Raw genomic sequence first — 5,081 nt, 5'->3', positions numbered from 1 at the left:
GGAATGACAGATCTCACGGAAACTCCACCAGTGGTGGGTCTCTTTGACCTGTTTTTTTATTTGACTGCTTTCTTCCTTTCTGGCAGTGAATCTGGGCAGTGCTTAAGCAAGTTAATATGTGCAGCATGCAGTTCGCATCCAGCTGCCACCTCAACCCGCTCTGATTACACAAGCATGTGCACCCCTCATTATGCCCACCAACGTGATCAGGCTTCACATACTAGTCTTGTCAGCAGGTCAGAAGTAGCAACTTCCATTCTATCATGCCTCCATGGGCACTTGCTAAGTTTTTCTTCCGCACTATGTAGAGATTTTTCATCAGCCTTTACCACCTTTTCAGTTTTTGGGGGATTTACTCATTTTGACTTTAGGACCTTCAGAGTCACCGGCTTTGAATACTTAACCTGCACTATTGATCACATGAAATTATGTAACAGACAGCGTATTGAGAAGATTATGAAACTGTAAAACTATTCCTAAAAAAATCCACTTTGAACTTGTTTACTTCTTTTTTCCGATCACTCTGAAGCTTTTTCAGTGCTCATGCTATACACAAAAATGAGCTCCAAAGTCTTGAACAGAATGAAAATAATTCTCCAAAAATGACATGAAAATCTAGCATCTTACTCGGTTTTAGCATTTTAGAAGACAAACTTAGGAATTACTAACACTGTTTTTATTTTCTTATTTCTTCATTGATATAATTTCAGTACTACCACTTCTCATTTTTGTTGTTTGGATTGGCAATGAGCAATCTGAGACAGTGAAGATATAGATAAAATAGATGCTATTCAAACATATTTAGCCAATGAAAAACACAATCGTTTAGGTCCTCTGTCTGACGGCATCAGCGATCTTTATTAAGTATAGCATTTAGCTTAACATAAAGTTAAATAAGTTAAATAATGCAGAAAATATTTACAGAAATGCAAATAAGGTGAGGAAATTCAAACTTAATCCAGTCCAAATCCAAACTTAATGCAGGAAAAAGAACTTGTATTTTTGCACTTGTTGTCTGGTTGTTTGCTTGGTTTATTTTGTTGTTGTTGCTGTTTTGTTTTGGTTTTTTTATATCTACCACGCTGCAGCATCATGCAACGTCTTTTAAAGGTTTATTATATTTATTCTGATGTAAAAATTAGTTTTTTGTGGATGAATAGTTAATGTTTACTAATAACATTAACCCCTAAAATCTCCATGTTATAAACCTAAGTGCGCTCTTTTAAACAGTGCGCGTTTTCTCTCCGTGTTTGCGCTGTTCTGTGTTTTGGTGCAAGTAAACGGTAGTAATGTGGAATATATTAGTGCTTGTAACATTAAGTGCGCTTGTTTTGGGCTGCTTAAAGAGCTGTGGGCAAAGGGAGACCGAGCAACTACAAAGTTGCTTTACTTTGTAGAAGAATTAATTTGGCTTGGGATCATCTGCACCTACAGCTTCCTCCATATGAGCTACGAATACACTGTGACTTTATTTCAAAGCTTATTCTATGCTTCTCAGAGGTGGTTCGGCTTGGAAGGCTTTTTGGGAGCCTTTGAAGTCACAATCCCAACGCACGAGCAGCAGTTTCAAAGAAATGATGATGTGCAGCGTTCTATTGGAACCACACAATCAAAGACAAAAAGGAAGTGAAATGAGTAGTCATTTTGCAGGCGGTTTTGTGAGTTAATTGCACAAATATTTACACAGTCAAACAGAAAGATTTCACGGTGAAAACAAATCATGGACCACAAATCCGTGTGGACAAGAAGTTCTTCAGAATGGGATGTTTACACTGTCTTGACGCTCAATAGTTACCCTTTGTAAAAAAAAAAAGTTACAAAGCTATTTAGAATAACGTGTATAGACCTGCTGAAAACTGAAACAAAACAACAAAACTTTCTTTCGTCATTCCACTACAGTAATATTATAAGAAAATGCATTAGATAATGCTACATAATACTTCTATGATAATCTATATTTATGCCTTCTACTACACTCGTGTAATGCAGTCTCATAGTCTATAATCGTTGTGTATACTATAAACGGTGCAAATTTACTGTAATACGCTCTGTAATCCCTGTAGCATCACTAGCTTTTTATGAGCTAAAACGGCCGTTTTTCTGTTACTCGTGGAAGCAAAACTTTAGTAAATGCACCAGTATTAAAGGAACTCTTATAGAGTGAAATAGCTATGTTGGTGTTGGTGAACAGGCTGTGGATTATCCTAATTATTACATAATCTTCTGAGCAAAACAAATCTCGACCCTTAGCTTGACATCCTTTGTATATCTATGCAATCAAGCATCAATGTGTAACAAATGAGGCGTAATGCAGCGATTTAGTCACGTCACAGAAAAAATGCCCAACTTTCTAAAAAGGTTGTAAAAAGTTTTTTTTGTATGTCTCTGAGCGCACGAGCACTGTTTGATGAACTTATGACGGAAAATCGGCGAATCCAGAATGTGAGCAATAGTCTACCTGGGGTTTAAACTTCTTGATGTTCGTTAAAAAGAAGATTTTGAATGAAGTAAAATATTAAAATAATTCTGAATTCAAAGCTTCGCCCAAATTGTTAATCATATTTTGTAGTGCACATCTGTAAAAAGCTTATATTGAACTGCACGGAATTTCGCATTCTCTCAATGTTCTGTGGTACCATATGAGGAAAAACTGATGCAAATTAGAAAATAAAGTGATATTTTACAGGCTGCTTATTCTTCAGCACAGAACTTCTTTCAGATGGATGGATGTCTGTAAATATTGAACCCAGGTGGGTTATGTTGAGTATATCCCCTGCTTTAATTGAACATTGTTTATGATATTTATGACACCTAATCACGCCAATATGATCATCAGTATTAAAGGAAGAACAATCTGAATGTGGTCAAATGGTTCTTCTCAGTGAAGAAAATCAAGTGGTATAAGGTCCATTAAAGAACCCTTTTTAGATGGTTTTAAATGTTATGAGTCCCTTTTTTAGTACTATATAGAACCCATTTTGTTAAGAGTGTATAATAATGAACCCAATCATGACAATGACGTGGTTTGATTTTGCTTTCTGGACGTGATGTGATGATGGCCTATTTTTTTCTCTGCCAATGTAACAAATAATAAACATGTTGATTTTAGTTTTTTGCATAGTTCAGTCTGCTGCTCCAGGTGTTGTAACTCATAGCTGTCGCTTGAAGAACAGGTTAAACTGAACAAACTAGCGAGGTGCTGTTGTAAAGAGGCGATCTGCGCTCAGACAAACCGGACTCACCATCTTTCTGTCTCTATCAGGACAGTCGTCTGCAGTTTTCCCAACTGAACTAGCAGATACGGGGCTCGGGCTAAAGCCACTGACACTCTCACCGAAAGCGTTCTGAGAGCTGGGAGCAGGGCTGGCTCTGAGCCCCGGGCTCTATCCAGGCGTATTAGCATGCTTGTTGTTGAATCATCGTTTAGCACAGCAAACGACCTTTTGTCTTTAGTAGCCCACGTGTGCTATTTCGCTTCTGGAAGACCTTTGGGCTGTGGTGTGCTGCTGTAGATGTCAGACTCTGGGAGACGCGTAAAGGTGTCATGAGACTTTATTAATAATAAACAAACACAGTAAACCACGACTTTGATTTCGTTTGGCCAAATCAGTTGCAAGTTAATCAGGAAGCGGCTTTATTGTTTAGCTGTTCATTTAAAAGTCACATAAAAGCCTGGCATTTTATCAGCAGTCATCCTACAGCTTAACAGGCTGCTTTAAATACTGCTGGATATTGAATGGCGAGTAGGTAAGCAGACCCACATTATCAGCGATCCTGACAAAGATTAGCGCACATTAGTGTTGCAGAAGTAGGTTTGTGGTTATTGACTTTATTTGCCTGTATAAAAGGGATCAGTAAAAGGGTGTAGTACATTTTTAAATAATGGTACATCAATGGTCTGAAAGTCCAGTTGTGTACCTAAAATGAGTTTTAAAGGTATACTACATTCACACACACACACACACACACACACACACACACACATATATATATATATATATATATATATATATATATATATATATATATATATATATATATAGGACTACACTAATTGCGCTGACATTTTAGTATACATTTTTTCTAAAGGAACCCATAGTTAAACATACACTATCGATTTGAATGGAATTGAATGGAAAAGTTATAGCACATGGAATAATATTCTTCATAATATCACCATAGCTGAACCTGCATTAGCCGCCTTGGCAACACTGCCTTACTGATTCAATCACATGCCCTCTGATACATGCGATGATTTGAGTGTCACCATAAAAGTAAGGACAGGTGAGCGTTCCAGCAAATATGCATGATTAATTAATTAACTAATTATCATGCAGGACGACAGTCGATTGGCTCCACTCCGATCAGCAGATTGGCACAAGTTATCCATGGCGCTTCACATGCTCATTGATGGCCGAGTGGATAGTGGTGACTTGAATTCCGTGGTGCAGCTGAATCATCGCTCAGGCCATATCTTTTATCTTGAAGTGACACTCGCGTGGCTAATAGTAGTCCTGTAAAAATAGCAACTACAGAATATACCCTGTGCTCCTCCTCACAAACAGGCTGCCTGTTTACCTCACGGACTGCTGAGGGGCTCAGAATGCGAGAATTAAAAACTCACTCAGTGCAAAGAGGCGTCGTTCACTGCATGGTTTCATGCTGGTAGTTTGCTGCCTGAAATAGACTCGGCGTCACTGTCTGTGTTTTCAGGTGTTGCTTTGCGTGCAGTTACTCTACATCAATGCATGGTTTCTAATCACAGTAGAGCAGGAAAAGAGGTCAAATGACAAACAGCTTATTCAGTCTCAATTAACATTTTCATCTGAATTGCACTGCATTACAATTGCGTGTTAAGCTATGTATACAAATAAGGCTTTTCAGAATTGCGTGTGATTATCAATGACAGGACTTTGCAGCTAATTTTGAGAGAGCGGTCTTCTGAAGAGAAGTGGAGTAGATTTTTTTTTTTTTTTTGCGGTCGGTGGGGGGCGAGAGGCAGGAGGGGTGGAGATATGGAGTGCAGCACTGAGCGTGGACCAATGAGCGCTATGACGGCACAGCACTGTCCACAGTCGCTA

Source organism: Pygocentrus nattereri, chromosome 23, assembly GCF_015220715.1.
Source record: "Pygocentrus nattereri isolate fPygNat1 chromosome 23, fPygNat1.pri, whole genome shotgun sequence".
NCBI lineage: Eukaryota > Metazoa > Chordata > Actinopteri > Characiformes > Serrasalmidae > Pygocentrus > Pygocentrus nattereri.
The sequence above is the reverse complement of the archived record's forward strand: the minus strand, read 5'-3'. Positions refer to the sequence as shown.